At 40.7% G+C, this 19456-nt stretch overlaps 1 protein-coding gene and 1 long non-coding RNA gene across 4 annotated transcripts in view; one reads left to right on the top strand and one right to left on the bottom strand.

Annotated features, from left to right (window-relative positions):
* Positions 1-19456, bottom strand: part of LOC117692238 (putative leucine-rich repeat-containing protein DDB_G0290503) — a 1014555-nt gene that overhangs the window by 695443 nt on the left and 299656 nt on the right. The window lies entirely within an intron of this gene.
* Positions 1-19456, top strand: part of LOC136271839 (uncharacterized) — a 28796-nt gene that overhangs the window by 4299 nt on the left and 5041 nt on the right. Inside the window, exon 2 of one of the 2 annotated variants that reach the window (XR_010709832.1) lies at positions 9960-10127. This is a non-coding gene — a long non-coding RNA (uncharacterized lncRNA). Of the gene's footprint in view, positions 1-9959; positions 10128-18407; positions 18510-19456 lie in introns of those variants that run through there. The other variant, XR_010709833.1, reaches the window with a different exon arrangement.

Raw genomic sequence — 19456 nt, 5'->3', positions numbered from 1 at the left:
TGAGAGTCAAGCTTCGAGTTATAAGCAAGATACAGAGCTTTGCGCACAATGCTACTATATGTTTGTACACAAAGCTGAGGTCATTCTTTAGTTTGTTTATATTTTAAATGCAGCTATGCTGAATAGGAAATACCAAGTTTAAAATTCTTAAGTTGAATGTAATACACTCATGTGAACAGAAACATGACTCAAACCAAGCTACGTATCTTGCTTATGATTGACACTGTAATTTTGGTTGATCAATAGAAATGTCTTGCTAAAAGGATGATATGCTGTAATTACTTTCTGGTGCCCCTTCTCAACGATGAATTGCATAAAATCTACACAAATTTTTGATAGTTTTTCAAACACAAGTGAATGAAAACAATGCCTTTTAAACAGTTTCCATAGGCCTGACACATTATTATTATGAGGATAAAAGCATTATTAATGTTCTTAAAAAATTATTGCAATGGAAAATCATCTTTGTTTGTACACATTTGTTGTTTTTTAATAAAGATGAAAATAATATATTGGAAGGGCCTTGGTACAATAGAGCGACATGCCTGCCAATACATTAATTTGAATTATAGCTCTTTAACATATGTGACAACATTTTCAGTTAAGTTTATTTTCTTCAATCAAGTGAGTAAGGATATGAAAGGTCATACAAAATGAATTCATGCCTGGGAAATGACAATTGTCTATAATGGAGAAGGCCAATTAAATTTTTCAATGTTTTTAATTTGAGGAATTGAGTGCATTCATTGTGGTGCATTGAGGTACACTTTTCTTCTTTCACATATAGAATTTTTGAAAATACAATAAGTAGCAAGTAGTGGAGGAAGAAAATGTACCTTTATGCTCTCATGTATTTTAATCGTTTTATAAAGTGATTGGGGGGGGGCTAAAATAAAGGGAATTGGAAGTTAACCGTGAACACCAACTGAAAATTTAGTTATTTATATTGCGAATGATCTTATTTTCGGTAAAATTGTATTCCATGAAGGTAAATATGTCAAAGATGCAAAAATAAGTAAAAATTTGGATATTCATTTTTGGTTAATCTACCGAGGGGCCACATGGCACAATATCCTTTGAACGCCCATATAAAGCCAGTGTTGCTTAGGTGAGCGATGTGGCCCATTGGGCCTCTTGTTATGTATTGTTTAATATATGGCAAAATTTTGAAATATATGAGACTTTTACAATTTTTTTTCTTTCAGAGTTCACTTCATTATAAACTCTTTTGAAATAAAATGATACAAGAACTATTTTTCAGGTGAGCGATATGTGGCCCATGGGCCTCTTGTTTAATGTTGTTCTGGTTCACATTCTCGGACTGCACACGTCTCTCAGTATAGATATTGATCAATTAAACAAGAATTTTCATAAACATCATTAAAAAATAATTTAGAAACGATGAAGGTTCATAATCCTCCATTTTAGTGTTTAAATAATTTTTCCTCTCTGGTGAATGGGATATTGAATGGCAGTGGATCAACACGCGACAAGCTTACCTCGAGATCGAGATCAAATTCTCGCTCATTTCTTGGCACAAAGTCCATCAAAGACACATAAATCAATAAATTAACATCTTCTAAATTATGTACTGTAGGATTAAATCCATCAAAATTATTTTTTCTTTGCTATCACTGTGAAAAAACTTCATTCTATGTATGCTACAATTCAAAGCATTTCTCCGAAGTTTACCGCTCTATAGACTTTATTTTAAACTATGGAAACTTTAGAAACCTTACGAAAACATCAATTGACCAATCATATTTCATTCCCAAGAATAGCCATCCTGTTTTTGTTCAAAGCGAGGCTTGGGGAAACCTTGGATAACTTGCTCTTGGAAAAACGTCAATAGTCGCGCATAGCAGTGGCCGACCTGAAATTTCAGCGTGACAATTGTCGCTCGTAGCGGCCTAAGGGATAAATCGCCAACACTAAAAATTAGTAGCAAATGGCAAGTTAGCGACTGTTAATTTCAAACCCTGATCATGTGATGTAGAGCCATTTGAGCGTCAAATCATTTTCGCAACTTAAGGTCAAGATCTAGTAAATGAAAGTTGCCTACAGGTTAATGAAATTCAAGATATAAATTCTTTTGATGATGCTTCACAACAATATCTTTGTTTCAAAGGGTGTACTGGGGCTTAAATTTTTGGTAGACACAATGAAAAATCATGTTTTAAACAACCATTTTCTATGAAATATGAAGGAAAAGATTAACAAATCTCAGAGTTTTGTCCATTTTTGACTAATGAAATGTACCGTATTTTTGGGGCATATGTCGATGTGGGGCATAGGCCGAATTGCTAATTTTTAGACAAAATTCAAGAAAAATCCTTAGACTAGCCGAATTGGGGGATTAGCCGATTTTCAATCGATGATTACTATAGTGAAAGTATGACAGCTGATTAAGGAAGTCATCGTATTAAGTATATATTTTTAGAATATCAATGTAGAAAGTCAAAAGAGTAATTAAAGTTATTAAATTTGCTTAACAGATATATTTTAAGCAATTTTTAAAAATTAATCTGTGTTTTGTGGCTGTTTGGTCTCTTCCGTATTCGTCGGTGTATCGTTATGTATCGTAATTTTACATAGTGTAAATTTAATTGCAACACCAACCTCCGTGGTTCTGTCTGGTAGAACTAAGTATAATATTTTACCAAACCTTTTATATTTTATTAATACCTTATTGCTAAATCTCATTTAATCAAGTTATACTTTGAAAGCTACTTATAAATACGGGTATGGCGTCCATTAGCTCAACACGTGGTGTCATATTCAAATAAAGTTATCCCCTGTAATCGCTATGAATGAGAAAACGAAATACCAAACATAAAATATTTAATTTGTGTTCTTTCCATTAATTAATTAAATAGTGACTTGCCGTTATGCAGAGAAGTTGTAATGTTAAAAACACAGTTAATGCAATGAAGTGTAACGGTGTACACTAGGCTACGTGCCCCCAGGCTGTGTTTTAGTCACGGTTTCACACCTTTGTATATACACACGACACCAGAATACCATTATTTCATCCAACAGAAAATTAATTGTAAAAACACAAAGCATTTGATTTATTCTACACCCAAGACAAGTGATTCCCACGAACGCAGACATGAAGAACTCACAAAAATTCTGTCATATTACATTCTACCCGGTTTCGTTTTCTTTTTTACTACGCAATAATAGTTTCCAGGGTTCATACACGAATGTGGGAAAAAAATTCTTTTGATTGGGATTGTAAGGAAATACCTCGTACAGTACTGTACATTTTATTACTCATGATGTCATTACAAAAATTATCAACAGGACAACTATCGAACAATAGTTCAAACGGATGAAAAAAAACCCCAACCCACATAATAAACTGCTACAAAAGTACAACGGATAAAAACAGTGGATTTTATATTTTAATGTTAAATTTTTTTAACTTTGAGTCTAAGATTAGCTGATCCCGGGGGATAGGCCGGGGCTCGCTCATCGGAGAAAAAAAATTACGGCCTATGCCCCGAAAAATATGGTATTTAAAATGCCTACAGTCTCTCCTAAAACAACGTTTAACAAGCCCTTGACCTCTTTAAAATGACGTCAAATTGAATATAGGTACCAGGATTCCTTTTCCCAGGGTGCGTCAATTGAGAAAGTTCAAGGTCATTGTTTAAAAAATCCTTAATTCCTGTCTGTGTCATGTCTTGTATTAATTGAATTAATTAGAAGCTAAAATTTGACACAAAGCTTGCTTGTCTCAGGCCATATAGAATTATTTTTTAGATTATCATCCCCGTCTCTCTGAAAATGACCTGCCCCGATGTATTTTTTTTGATTGAAAAAAAAATGTGCGGGAAAAAAAATTTCGGAAAAAAATTAGGCTCAGTACTAATAATTCAAAATGTTTATATTAAATGACTGCTTGACGTGGTATTTCGTTTAAAGGATAGAAATTGGTTTGTGTACTTATATTATAGCATTAACAGTTTTAAAAATAGAGCAGTTGTTATTTATAGAAAATGGACAGTGAAATAGATTCATCCAATATTTTCTATAATAGCAAAAATACATGAGTTATGATTTTTTTCTTAGCGGGGGGGGGGGGGTTCAATTGTGAGCTTAATTAATTGCTCACAGTACCTCTAGTTTAAATTTAATTGAATTTACCGTATTTTCCGATGATTAGTCGGTATTTATTTTCTCTGAAGCAGAGCACCAGACTTATCATCTAAATCGACTTGTCTAAGGCTTGAGGTCAGAAAATTGTTAAAAATAGCATTCAAAATCTTGGTTTTAATCATCTTGAGTTGGCTGTGTGATTGGAAATTACCTTATTGAATTCATTGTTCATCTTTATTAAGTATTGTTTTCTCTCATTTGTTAACAGTAGTATACATAATAATAACGGTAATTTAAAAAATGGTTCATGTCTTTAATCAATTGAAAATTTTACTGTTCTGTTTTTTATAAATACATTGTCACATGGTTCCATATATCACTAGACTAAGTGGGAAGATAATACTGTAAAGTAAAATTAAAACCAAAAATGAATGGAAAAAATTATTGCAGTACAGGGAATGTTTTTAATTTTAGTTATTTTATTGGTAAAGAGTTGTTAGTGGAAAGTATAAATAAGAAATGGTTTTTAAGTCAAATTAATTCTTTAAATACATAATCGGCAATTATCAATACTTTTGTTTATACAATAGGCTGACACCAGTTGTGCTAAATAATGTTCATTGATTAATTATTGTCCAATTCTTTGAAAGTTGTAAAATTAAAATTTTAGGAAACGTATATATGTCTTATATCGTCATTATCAAATCGGACAAGTGATTGGTCTATTTCTAACAGTGTCTATGTAAAAAAATAGCGTGTAACGTAACTGCATTACTGGATACAAAGTAAACAATTTCATTAAATCATAGTAATTGCTAAGCTTTCTGCACTTGAGATCCCCCTTTGAAGTCCAAAACGAGACAGGAGCATGCTTCTGACACTGAAAATTGTTAAACAAACATTGACCACGCACCGAGTCAACAGGTGGCTTGTTACGTAATGGTGTACACTAGCGATGGTCAGAGTGGATAATTATCTTAATACATGGGAATAAAATATTTCTCACAAAGTAAGGTTAGTTTACTCTCATACAATTTGCATAACACGCGATATCGGGAATTGTATACAATGCAAGCGACTTTATAGATGTTACTGGTATTTGAAAATACAATGCATAAGTATAAAGCGTAATTGTTTAAATGTTAATCATTAATAATAATTGGTAGCAATATCGGGGACATTCTGTCGTCATACACTAAATAATGTTACTTGCAGTTTGATACGCCATGTTAAAGCGATAAGTTCTATGTGTTGTCTGAATTGACGTATCGTAGGATTTTTTTTTGTAAATTTGGGCTAAAAATGAGCAATTCAACTAGGTGTTTGCATAGACGATTCGTCCAAAAAAATACGCCAGTTACTGTACTTTATCTTTGCAGTCAGTCCCTATACATGTGCACACAAGCATTTTTAGAGGCATACTTATATGTATTACTTGCAATTAACTGTAAATTTTTTTTCTTTATTAAGCACATTTGCTTCCAAGTTTCCAATATTTTCACATCAAATAAACAGTTCTAGCATATCGCAACCAAGCTAACACCATCGAGTGAGCTTTGTGCTATTTTTAGCTCACCGAGACGAAGTCAGGGGGAGCTTATGCTATACCCTCGGTGTCGGCGTCGGCGTCGGGACCTGGTTAAAGTTTTTGTTGCATGTCCTGTATCTAAGCTATTACTTGTCCTATCTTCACCAAACTTGCATGGATGATGCATCTGGACCTACTTATGGACTTGAAAGACTAGGATGCTGAATCTGAGTCCTAAATTTCAGATGCTGGAGGAGGTTTAGGTTGTTGGACCAGGTTAAAGTTTTTGTTGCAGGTGCCCTTTGATAGCAATATCTAAGTTACTGCAGGTCCGTACTTCACACCAAACTTGCATGGATGGTGTGTCTTATGATACTGATGCACCAGACAGGCTTGAATGCTGAATCTGAGCTATAGGTTTCGGATGCTGGAGGAGGTTAAGGTTTTTGGAGCAGGTTAAAGTTTTTGTTGCAGGTGCCCTTTGATAGCAATATCTAAGTTACTGCTGGTCCGTACTTCACCAAACTTGCATGGATGGTGTGTCTTATGATACTGATGCACCAGACAGGCTTGAATGCTGAATCTGAGCTATAGGTTTCGGATGCTGGAGGAGGTTAAGGTTTCTGGAGCAGGTTAAAGTTTTTGTTGCAGGTGCCCTTTGATAGCAATATCTAAGTTACTGCTGGTCCGTACTTCATCAAACTTGCATGGATGGTATGTCTTATGATACTGATGCACCAGGCAGGCTTGGGTGCTGAATCTGAGCTATAGGTTACAGATGCTGAAGGAGGTTAAGGTTTTTAGAGCTGGTTAAAGTTTTTGTTGCAGGTGCCCTCTGATGATGATATCTTAGTTACTACTGGTCCTTACTTCACCAGACTTCTATGGATGGTGCATCTTATGATACTGATACACCAGACAGGCTTGAATGCTGAATCTGAGCCATAGGTTTCGGATGCTGGAGGAGGTTAAGGTTTTTAGAGCTGGTTAAAGTTTTTGAAACAGGTGCCCTCTGATGATTATATCTAAGTTATTGCTTGTCCTAACTTCACCAGACTTCCATGGATGGTGCGTCTTATGATACTGATGCACCTGACAGGCTTGAATGCTGAGTCTGAGCCATAGGTTTCAGATGCTGGATATGGTTAAGTTTTTTGGAACAGGTCACATGTTTAATTATAGATGATAGTACTATTTCAAACTTGCATAGTTGACTAAACTGTAATATGAATGAATCACAGAGGAAGCTTCAGATGCAGAGCTTGATCTCATTTATCAAGGATGCTAAAAAATATATCTTAGTTATTACAGGTCCTAACTTCACCAAACTTGAATGGATGGTGTGTCTTATGATACAGATGCACCTGACAGGCATGGATGCTGAATCTGAGCCATATGTTGTGGATGCTGGAGCAGGTTAAGTTTTAATTGCTAGTGCCCTCTGATGATGATATCTTAGTTATTACTGGTCTGAACTTCACCAAACTTGCATGGAGATGCGTCTTATGTATACTGATGCACCTGACAGGCTTGAATGCTGAATCTGAGCCATAGGTTTCGGATGCTTGATGAGGTTTAGATTTTTTTGAACAGGTCACATGATTTATAGATGATAGCTTGCATAGTTGATTTAACTATATTATAAATGAAACGCAGAGGTTGCTTCAGATGCAGAGCCTGATCTCCATTATCAAGGATGCTAAAGAAATCTCCTACCTCACTTAAACCTGCTTGATAGAAAGATGAGGTTGTTGTTAAATGATATAACACGATTCCTATGATAAAGTATTGTATGATATGAAACACTTTTGTTTAATATGATACAATATAATATCATATGTTATATTGTAAAAAGTTATATGATATGATATGATATTGTATCAATTCTTTTGATATTTTATGATTTGATAGTGTATCATGATATTGTTTTGTATAGTATTGTATATTATGATACAATATTATATTGTATCATATGATATTGTATAATATGATATTGGTTTCTGTAATTTACAATTATATCAAGCTGAACTGTATTATATGATATTGTAATATTATATATTATCGTATCATACGATATTGTATAATATGATATTGGTTTAATATTATTATTGTATCATATGATACAATATGTATGTATAATATTGTATTATATAATATTTTACTTTATCACATAATATTGTAATCATTTGATATGATACAATGTTATATCAAATTATATTGTATCATATGATACAATATCATATTATGTATCAAATATTATACAATATCATACAATACAATATATCATACTATATTATACAATATAATATCATATGTTTCAATGTTATGATGTATTATGTAATATGATATTGTATCATATAATACAATATTGTATTACGAGGGTCAATCAAAAAATACGAAGACTTTTGTCATAGTTATGTTACTTAACGTCGTATCATTACTAAATTTGGTCGACATAATTTAGCAATAGTTTCAAAGAATTTGCAAGGAAAAAAGTTAATTAATTTCTTTATTTCTAAGAATTATTTAGAATTTAATCCTGCAAAAATGAGGTCACGGCGCACGGTCAAAATTTGTGTTATGTCTACAATAAACCATATAATGTTGAAAGTAATATCTCTATTAATTGGGCATAAAACCAAATAATATTGAAACTTCAAATTTAGTATAGTCATGGTATTCTATGTACCAAATAATGAAGGGATATATTGTTTTGTCGAACAGATATTAGTAACTAAAGACAGATAGTCCTCTTTAGAGTTGACTAAAAACATCGACGTCGCCGGACGTCACGGCGCAACGTGAAGTACAAATAAAATGGATCTAACTCAGGAAAAAGCCGATAGAAGCTGTGAAAATGCTCAATGGTGCAAAAAATAAGTCAACAATTATATGCAAGTTTGTGTTTAACTGTAATAAATTTTGTGAGGGTGGCGGTCATTGTATTTTGAATATAAAACAGTCCGAAAGAGAGTAGAATATCTGTAAATATTTGGTCAAAAAATAAGTAACGTAAATCGACGTTCAGGTAAGAAAATGAAAACTTTAATGAACTAACTTATGATTCTTTAAGTGGTTCAGTGCCATTTTAAATTGAATGGAGAAAGGCACAAGAGACTAAGCATGATATAAAGATCGGGTATATCTATAAACTGTGCATGTTTAATCTTGACGTCATGTTTTGAAAGTTACCGTGCGCCGTGGTGACAAAACATAATGTTTTTAAAAAGGGGTAACAAAAATACCGTTTCATCAATTGGACTAAAACTTCGCATATCAATAACATAAGTGTCGGTGCAAAGATTAATCTGTTAAGTATGACTTTCATGAAAAACATATGATAGACAGCCACATTGTCTTCGTATTTTTTGATTGACCCTCGTATATATAATAATGTTGTATTATGTGATCAAATACAATAAGGTTTAACACAATACAATGTCATTTCATATTTACAATATCATCTTTGTTTATTACAGTATTTTATTGTATTATATGATATATATTGTAAGTATGATAGGATGCAATATTTAATTTTATATTATTATATTGATTAATATATGAACATATGATTATCATACAATTTTTTAACAGATGATATCTGATTTTGTGTCAAAACAGAATCCATGAATATCCAAGATCATAAAGTATGATTTTCATATAATATGATAAAGGTGGTCTCATAGGGGTGATGCCTCGTCTCGGTGAGCTTTGTAATCTGTGATTACCTATGTTTAGATTTTGGAAAATCCACAACATTTGATAAAGGCCAGGGCTCTACATTGTCCATTTGGACAAGTGACCAAGAATTTACTAGTCCAAACTTTAACTTCACTTGTCCGAAAATTTTTCAATATTAAAGATCAAATATTGTCAACTTGAAAACTACAGTTCTGTATTACTAAAATAAAGTCATTTATTGATTATTCTTCATATAATTAATAACCTGACTTATCAAATGGAAACTTCAAATGTTCATACTTATAAAAGTAACAAAATTCTTTACTCCAAAAATTTAGAAACCTCTGACTGTTGATTGTATCCCCTACATATATGAATGGATCCTACATAAATGATCATGCAACAAACAGTTGTACTACATGTATTTTAAAAATGAATACATGTACATATAAGCATACGTGAAAAGTGTTTGGTTTTTTTACAATAAATTTTCTAACTTTCAAATGATACATATGTGATTTTGTGTGTATTTTTCAAGCTTTTGTGGTGGGGAAGGGATAATTTTCATATCAATAATAGAATACCAGAATATGTATGGTAATAGCTGTATCTTTGCACACATTTTTTTTTTTTTTTTTGCTTACAGATTTAATTAGTTTGGATTTCTTGTGTGTGTGGTGTTTGTGGAATCGTTTCCCGTACGGGCTATCTAATAGCCTGTGACGTCACATGGCGGGAACCCCTGCGCGAGCTAAAAGGGATTTGGACCCAATCGCCTTTCTAGAAGTTGACAGCAACGGATAGAGATGTACAGGTGAGTTCGGGTAACCCACGGTTAATATCATAGGCAGTGTTAGGTATATAAACACCATATTGGCGCCCAACTCGTGGCCCTTAACTCACTGTATATATAAGACAGGAACAATTTTTTTCCCGCAAAGTGTCAAAGCTGTTTATTAGGCGTTTTTTTTTCTTCTGTAGATATACGGGTGTAGCCCCCATTTTGGGGGCCACCACATGCTTAGGATTGTAGGATTAATTTGTGAATTTATTTTCACCTCTGCATATTTTGTGCATAGTTTTTTCCATTTAAAGTTTTCATTCCATTGTTGATAGGTATAGTTTGTTGCATTTAGCATATAATTTGCATTTTCTCGCATAGTCTGTGTTGATTTTGACTTGGAAGGTTTTTGTGTATTGTACCATTCGCTCATCATGAATGTTTCATTTGAAGAGGCTTTGCAAGCCTTGTAGTGTAGCGGATAGTGGATGAAATATTTCACTTGTGGATACAAGCACCAAACTCGAATTCATGCGCAGAGTGTTCATATCTGAAATGAACATCAAATTATATCATACAACAAATTCTTCTTTATAATTTCACAGAAAATATAAACATTACCCAGAAATATTCAAAATATCATGAAAACATTATGAAAAAAAGACGCCATTTTGAAATAAGAGGCGGCCATCTTGAAAATGACCAAAACTTGAATGGCCAACGATATTTTTTGATCAAGTAATGTTCAAGAAACCTTCATGCAAAATTTGGTGCTTGTATCCACAAGTGAAATATCTTGCTGAAATATTGACCTAAGCCGCTACACTATTGGGGTTAGACGACACTTTAACACCTGATGAGGAGCAGACATCTTGGCCCAGATACAGTAGGTGTTAGAACTCCGGGCAATATGGGTTACTGTGCTCCTAGCATTGTTAGGTTAGGTCAGGCTGCCGGCCCATCCCGCTTTCCAGGAGGGCAGGCAAACTATCCCAAGTGTGGGAGGTTGGTTTGGCAGGGTACAGTAAGGGAGCCAGAGGTCAAGGTGGCACACTCTGTTGTGCCTGGACCAGCCAGTAGTATTCAGCCAGGGGTGTCCCCCGGCTCTTCAGTAAGATGCAGTTCACCAGTTTGTTATAGGGAATTTGTCCCACCTAGCGAATATGTAGGGGTCCCCATGTCACGTCTTTTCCATAAGACCATTACCTGTAAGTGTGACCTAACTGTTAGGGATGTTCCTGTCATCCAAGGGCCTTAGGATACCATTGGAGTCACCCCGCTGCATCCGCCTAATGTTCAAGGGGACCTGAGACCCCACCTGCTAGACCTTGATCCCCCCATCACCCCGTCCCCCTCCAACTCCATGCCCGGTGGGCCTGTCAGACCCACATACCAGCCCACATCCCAGCCCTGTAGCTATTGCCCTACTAGTTCAACTAACCAACCCCAGGACCCTGCTAGTGTAAACCAAGGGCAGCTTGTTGATTTGCCACATGCATCTCAAATTGTTGATTCTCAACCCCAAGCTTCACTTGCTCAGCCTAGCCCTGCCCCAGGGAATAGTAACTCCATGCCAGGTAGTAGGCCCCCTCATTGGGTGCCTCGCCATCCTTCCCCTGGGGGGGAGTACCTTGCCACTAGGGTCCAGGAGTCCTTGGTCCATACCTCACAGGGATACTTTGGTCTGCGCATGTGCACTGCTGTGCAGGGGGGGACAATGTTGGGACTGCATCAGTATTTTACAGGTTATGCGGTCCCAACGCTTGAGGCCTCCTCCCAGCCTTACAGTCCTGAGGGAGAGGGAAGTAGAATAGCACAAGTCCAGCCACATTATCATGAGCCCTTGTCTGGGGAACCCCATCTCCTGGGTGACCATTCATACATCCCAGTACCTCATGCATATGAGCCCCCCACTAGAGATGTACCTTCTAATGCAAGTCACGCGCGGAATCCCGCTGCGTCTTGCAGTCCCCCTGAATATGCACGGATATCCGCAGCGTCTCATCATACCCATGAAGATGCGCGGTTATCCGCAGCGCCTCATCATCCCCATGAACATGTGCGGTTATCCGCAGCGCCTCATCATCCCCATGAGCACGCGCGGTTATCCGCAGCATCTCGCCATGCCCCGGAGTTTTCGCAGACGCCCATTGCGACCTATGGCTCATCTGGAGATGTGCAGCTGCCTGTGGTGCGGTACAATCCTCAAGACTATGCTGCACTACCAGCCAGTTCCAGCCACCCGACCGTCCGGAATAGACCTAGATATAAGGATCTCCGCTATGATGGCAAGTGCAACTTGAAAGCCTTCCTTCATAAATTTGTTCGCCAACAGTGGAATGAGACCGAGCAACATGATCAATTCTGTTTCTTTCTGGAGGGCCCGGCCATTGAGTATTACACTTTGATGCTGGAGACTACCCCCGCCTGAGGTTCAGCGAAATACTCAGGAAGTTTGACAAGCGCTTTGGCTCATCAGCACCAGACCTCACTCATCAACTTAATTTTCAATCGGCGACACAGAATAGTGGTGAATCCCTGCGACAGTGGTCTGACTGAGTGCTCACCTTGGCTACTCGTGCATTCCCCCAGCTACCGGATGTTCATGCCCAGGCTATACCTCGTCTGTGTTATGGAGCGGAGGACTGGGAGGCGGGTTTGTACACTTTGGATGGCCAACCCAAGACTATGGAGGAAGCTGTCGACCACATGCAGTACTTCCAGCATTCGCGTCAGAGCAGACCCCCCAAGCCTAAGCGGGAGGCGGTTAGGTCCATGGCGGATAAGGACAAGGTATCTGTAGATAGCCAGAAGGATGGTGAAGGGGAGAGTGAGATTAAGGAACTCAGGAGCCGATGCAGCAGTTTGAGAATTGAGGGAGAGTGGCAGGGCCCCAGCAGACCCGATGCCTCCGTCGCCGCCACCTCCTCCACTAGGAGGGCCGGGGGCAGCCAGAGCTAGCCAATGTTTTAAAGAGGACATGCAGAGTGTGAAGCCAGAGTTTGGTCAGTCAGGGGAAACCCGTCTTGAGCATTCCAAGCAGGGTGGTGGATTTGGAGTGCGTGTCAGGAATCAGCCCATAACTGAACCATTTCCTGAGGAGGAGCTGCTGACTGAAGAGGAGGAATCTCCGGTTCCTAGTGATGAGATCCTGACTCCAGAAGACCACAGTCTGAAGCTGCAGGAGCCACCGAGGGAGGATATGACCTCAGAGTCTGGGCCCCATGAAAACAGCGAGGATAAAAGTAGGATGCCTTTAAACCCACAGGCAGTCCCTATGGAGGAGGAGTTGTGTGTCACAGAAAGCCAGCATTGCCCATGGACTGCATTTACCATAAAGCTGAGGATCCAGGGAGCCCCCATTGAAGCTGTGGTGGATACTGGGGCAGAAGTGAGTGTACTTGGGAGGAAGTTCTATGACAATTTGGAGTCAAAGCCCCCCATTAAGAGACAGGTCACTTTGCTGCAAGCCGGAAATGAAGCCCATCTCCAGAAATTTGTTGCCGGCCCATTTGACCTTGGTGTAGGCCAGCACACTCATCAGGTGGATCTTTATGTGGCCCCTCTTAAGGACAGGATGTTGTTGGTAGTGATTTCCAGTCATCGATTATGATCGAAAATCGATCGATTGTTATTGCATTCTAAGCGCTCGATCATAAAAGGTTTCATTACGAATAATCAGTTAAGGTTTTTTTCCCTTTCAACAAGCACATATCATAAACAGAATATTCTAAACGCGAACTATCTATACCCTAAAAAGGTGCGTGGTCTGAAAATGGCTGACATGTCAGACGAGCTCGATATTCTTATCGCACATAGCACATTCTAGAATTTGGACGCATTTTGGTTTCAAGAAAATTAATGTTGGACTGCTTACAAAGGAAAATCTTTTGAATATAGTTTTTTTATCGCTAGAAATACTAAGTAAATCAAATTACAAAAGCCTAGTAATGAGTCTGTTCATTGTAACTTGTTTATTTACATTTATTTTGCACTACACTATAAAATATAAAAATTTCCGATTATAATTGATGATTAATTAGTTAAGGGAAACTGATTATCGATAATGAAAATCTCACCGATTCCCATCACTAGTTGTTGGGAATTGACATCCTATGGGAACACAAGGCTAAGATGGACTGGAGCTCGGGGTGATAAACTTGTGTGGGGAAGAGATGCAGATGACCTATGGTAGAGGTGAGACGGAGAGCGTTGCTTGCATGACGCTAGTGCATGAGGTCTGCGTTTGTGCCGGCTCTGCTGTATTGTGGCCCTTCAAGCTGGACAGGAGTCTGTCTGAATTCATGACCATTCTGGGGATAGAGAAAGTGTCAGAGGCTTTGCTTATGCCCCATACTTACCTTGCCGCTGGAGATGCCTTCGTGGCTTGCCTGGTGAATGCTTTGGAAATTACTCTGAAGGAGGGGAGCTTCCTGGGAGAGGTAGTTGAGGCTCATTTGCCTGCGCCCTGCCCTAGGAGAGCGGCCTGGAGTTAAGCTGTGTGTGAGCCTGGGGGATCTCACCCTAAGGTGCCCACCCATTTGCAGGACCTGCTAGAACGATCCTCGGCGCATCTCAAGAATATGCTGGACGCTGGGGTGATTCAGCCCTCTATGTCTGAGTGGGCGTCAGCGCTGGTGCTCATCGGTAAGAAGGATGGGCAAGTCCGATGGTGCCTGGACTACCGCAGGCTGAACAACGTTACAAGGAAGGATGTATTTCCTCTCCCATTGATCGACGAGTGTTTCAAAACTTTGTCAGGGAACATTTGGTTTTCCAAGCTGGATGGGAACTCCGCCTTCCATCAAGTTATGTTAAGACCTAAGGACCGGAAGAAGACTGCCTTCGTCACCCGATATGGCCTGTTTGAGTTCCGGCATATGGGTTTCGGCTTGTGTAATGCCCCAGCAACCTTTTTCCGAGCCATGAACTTAGTTCTGTGGGGGCTCACATGGAGCATAGTCCTGGCATTTCTGGACCATGCCTTAGTGCTTAGGCGCGACTTTGAGGATCACCTAGCCAATCTGAGGACAGTGTTTCAGCGCTGATGAGTGGGGGATGAGTACATAGAGGCTGTAAAGGACTGGACGACGCCTACCACTGTGTTGAGCGGTTCCTCGGCTTTGCCAACTACCACAGGGGGTTCATTGCCGGCTTTGCCCAGATTGCCCAACCGTTGTACAGTGTCACTGGGAAGAAACCTTGTTTATGAGGACCACAGCAGCAGACTGCTGTTGCGGCCCTCCGGAAAGTTCTCACTTCACCCCCAATCTTAGCCCTCCCTACTGCAGAGGACGAGTTTGTACTGGACACTGATGCGTCAGCTGAGGCGATAGGTGCTGAGCTCTCACAGATCCAGGAGGGGCAAGAAAAGCTGATAGCCTAAGGTAGTCTCAGCCTGTTAGCAGAACAGAGGAGGAACTGCACTACCTGGAAGGAGCTCCTAGCAATTATCAGATTCACGCACATGTACAGACATTACTTGCTTGGCCGTATATTTGTCGTTCGCACACATCACCATAGCCTTATTTAGTTGCTCAACTTCAAGTACCCCTCAAGATCAGCTTGCTCGCTGGCTCGAGACGCTTAGTCAGTACGATATGGGGATCCAACATAGACCAGAAAGGCACCATGTGAACACTGATGCACTGTACAGACCGCCACCCCCATCCAGGTGTAGGGGGGTGGATTTCACCGTTAACTTAAGTGATTTGCCTTGTGGTGGCTGCCTTAAGTGTACTAGAGCCCACCAGTTCTGGATTGCTTTTGCGGATGAAGTTGACGATGTGGTCCCTCTAGCTAGGCCTGGTAGTTGGACATATTCCCCCTTGTTGGGGGAAGAATCTAGCCTTACGAAGGATCAGAGCCCCATTATTGTTGACCGAGAAGAAGCCCGGCCCTCTATCAGCGAGGCAGCTCTGGGCAATGTCTCCAAGAAGCTTATGGGCCGGATCCGTGAAGACAACTGTGAGGGTAAGAGCAGTCCAAATGGCCCATGCCAGTCTCAGATCCAAATAAATCATTACCCCCAGTTTCGCCTGTATCATAGGAATTTCCTTGGAAGGCTTGGTTGGACCGCCTTCCTTGGTGGGCCTCACCCCCGAGGAGATGAGCCGTAGCCAGTAAAGTGACCCAGGAAGACAAACTGTTCCTAGCCAGTCCAGCTGTCAAACATTACTATATCAACAGGATTTTGTTGCAGTTGGACAACGACAGGGTCCTTTGGAAAGAGACAGAGGAGGGGGGAGAGAAAAGGAAAGTTCTGGTCGTCCCCATAGAGCTGAGGAGAGAGGTTCTGCGACTCTGCTACGATATACCAGCGGCTGGACATCAAGGGATCGAGCACACCAAGGCCCGGATGAGATTGCATTTATATTGGTACGGGATGATGTGGGGGGCCGAGAGGTTTGTTAGCACTTGTGGCCCCTGCAGTAGAAATAAGCGCCCACAGTGCCACGCCAGGGCAGAAATGATTAAGTATCATGCCGGGGCACCCATGGAGAGGGTGCACCTTGACTTCCTTGGACCGCGCCCTAAGACTCCAAAGGGGAATGAGTATGTCCTAGTCATGGTGGACCAATTTACTAAGTGGGTGGATTGTGTCCCCCTCCCCTCCCAGACAGCTGAGGTTACTGCCAAAGCGGCAGTGGACGAATTCTTTGTTGGGTTCGGCTGCCCCCTTGAGATATCAGGGGTGCAACTTTGAAAGTAAGTTGTTTACTGCTGTGTGTGACCTCCTCTGAATACTTAAGGCCCCCACCACCCCCTACCGTCCGTCTGCCAATGGACAGGTGGAGCGCTACAATAGAACCCTTATGGATGCGGTAAGGTGTTATATTGATAAGGCCCAAGACTGTTGGGACGAGCATCTGGCCCAGATAGCAGGGGCCTTCCGCTCTGCAGACAATCGTAATTCAAGGTTCATCGCCAACAAACTCATGCTTTGTAGAGAGGTCAATACGCCAGCTAGCCTGATGTACAGGTCCCCCCTGCAGGAGGGCCCTGCAGATATCGAGACGTATGTGAGGGACCTTGAAGACAAAATACTGACTGGTCACGAGACAGCCAGGAGGCGCCTGCACACCTCTGAGGAGAGATAAAAAGAGATTATAACATCAAGGCCGCTACCCGCCCCTTTGAAGAAGGAGATGTTGTGTATGAGCTGGACACCGCGACGGTGAAGGGGAAGTGTTGCAAGCGTAGCCCGTCCTGGAAGGGCCCTGGTATCATAGTCAAGAAGCTGACCCCCCACCTGTACCAAGTAAAGACCAAGTCGGCAGTCATTGTGGCCAATCACGACCGCTTGAAGAAGTGTGTTGACAGGGACATCCCCCCATGGCTCGTTCGGTTTAGGGAGAACTTTGAGAACTCTGAGAGTGCCAAGCAGGAGACCGGGAGCGTCTTGGCTTCCAGCCCCCCTGCAGGGGCGGCGGCTGCCTGCAAGCTTCCCGAATCCCCCTCAGGCAGCAGCCACGCCGAGGTCGGCCCCCAAAACACTCTCCTGCTGCCAGAGGGCCTCCTGACAGTTCTCCCAAGCCCCCCCAGACATCAGGGGCGTCCCCGTAACCAAAACCTAATGTAGCCTCCCCCACATGCCCCTCATCTCCGGGCCCATCTAATGAGATTGTGTTTGTACCTGTCGGCGCCCTGACGATGAGAAGTTAATGGTACAGTGACGAATGGTTTCACGGTCTGTGTGTGGGTGTCACCCCTGAGGAGGCCTCCACCTTTAAACAATTTGTGTGCCCAAACTGTGTTGGGGGGGGGGGGGGGGTTTGTTATTCGTCTTGTTCTCCTTTACAGAAATTCTGACAGCGAAGAAGACTGCACCTCCTCCCGCCGGGAGTGGCGGAATGAGAGAACACCCATGGCACCATTGTGGCATGAATGCAACGCTGGGGCGCCTACCTAGCAGGCCGGCGGAGACAGGGGAGACCCGATGGCTGGCCCCCCTGTGGAGCCGCCATCACATCATGAGGAAGAGGAAGCCTTGATGGCTGCCCCCGAGGGGCCACCACTGTCTTATGGAGCGTGTGCCTGGAGGCCATCCTGGCAAGCCAGTGACAAGAAGGGGGATCCCTACCCTGCGAAGAGCATGGAGCGTGGCAAGCTCCTAGCCCAAGTGGTCCAGCTCCACCCAGAGACGACCAGCTTCGCAGCAGGAGGAGATGATCGCCACTCTCTTCCTGCCCCTTTCCCAATTGTGCCGAGAGGACGAACAAGTTGAGGGATCATGTGACGCTCTCCCACCTTCACCCTGTGTTTAGGAGGTCCATGTCCTTGGGGGATGAAGCCACGGCTATGCAACTTAGAGTGTGCGAGTGGTTGGCTGACCAACTCCTTCGAAGTTTGGCCACGTTGACAGACCTGATCCAGAGTGTTCCCACCTTCAGGTTTTCAGGGAACCTGGCGCAGGTATCCCAGGCGACTTGCGAAGGCCAGTCTTTCAAATCTATTGTTTAGCTAATTAAATGTCAGCTATTGCTTAAGTAACTATAATAGATATTAAGTTTCCCTTTTTTTCATACGGAAAATACAAAGAAGTTACCATATGTTATGATATGGTACAAAAGAAAATTACATAATGGAGCAGGTGCCCTCTGATGATTATATCTTAGTTATTACTGGTTCTTACTTTAGTTTCTGTTCGTTTTCTTTTCATAGGTTGCAATGAAATTTGGTATACAGAAGTATCATAATATCTCGGTCAAGTTTGATTTTGGGTACGATCGAGCAATTTTTGACAGAGTTATGTCCCCATACACCCTTCGGGCCTGCAGCCTCAGGCTGTATGGAATACAACCCAGGATAAATCCTCATACCCCTTGATTGGACCTGGATAACTATAATAATATTGATTTTGTACTATACACTTTAATAAGTTCAAATGAGGTATAAATGGGGCGCGAGATAATTCAGAATTATAAAAAAATTTGTTGGTATTTTAAAAAATCTTCTCCTAAATAAATCCTTGGGTAGTGTAGATTAAAGTTTTTCAAATCATGGTCCCCGATGGTAGGATGGGGCCACCATGGGGGGATCAAATTTTACATGGGAATATATAGAGAAAATCTTTAAAAATCTCCTTCTTAAAAACTATTTGGCCAGAAAAGCTAAAACTTGTGTGGACGCATTCTCAGGTTGTTTAATCATGAACTTGTTGTTTCTGGTTGTAATGTTATGGTCTACTATAAATCTCAGCGAGATTCGTCAGGGCTGAAAAAATTTGACGGAAGTCTCTTAAAGGTATTACACAAGGATATAGCCAATCAAAATGTGTACTTAATCAATTGTAGTTCCATTCATATAGAGACAATTTCTTTTCTTTTGTTTCTTTTTTGGCACAATTTTTTTTAGGCCTA

This window comes from Magallana gigas, chromosome 9, assembly GCF_963853765.1.
Source record: "Magallana gigas chromosome 9, xbMagGiga1.1, whole genome shotgun sequence".
Classification (NCBI taxonomy): Eukaryota; Metazoa; Mollusca; class Bivalvia; order Ostreida; family Ostreidae; genus Magallana; species Magallana gigas.
The sequence above is the reverse complement of the archived record's forward strand: the minus strand, read 5'-3'. Positions and strand labels throughout refer to the sequence as shown.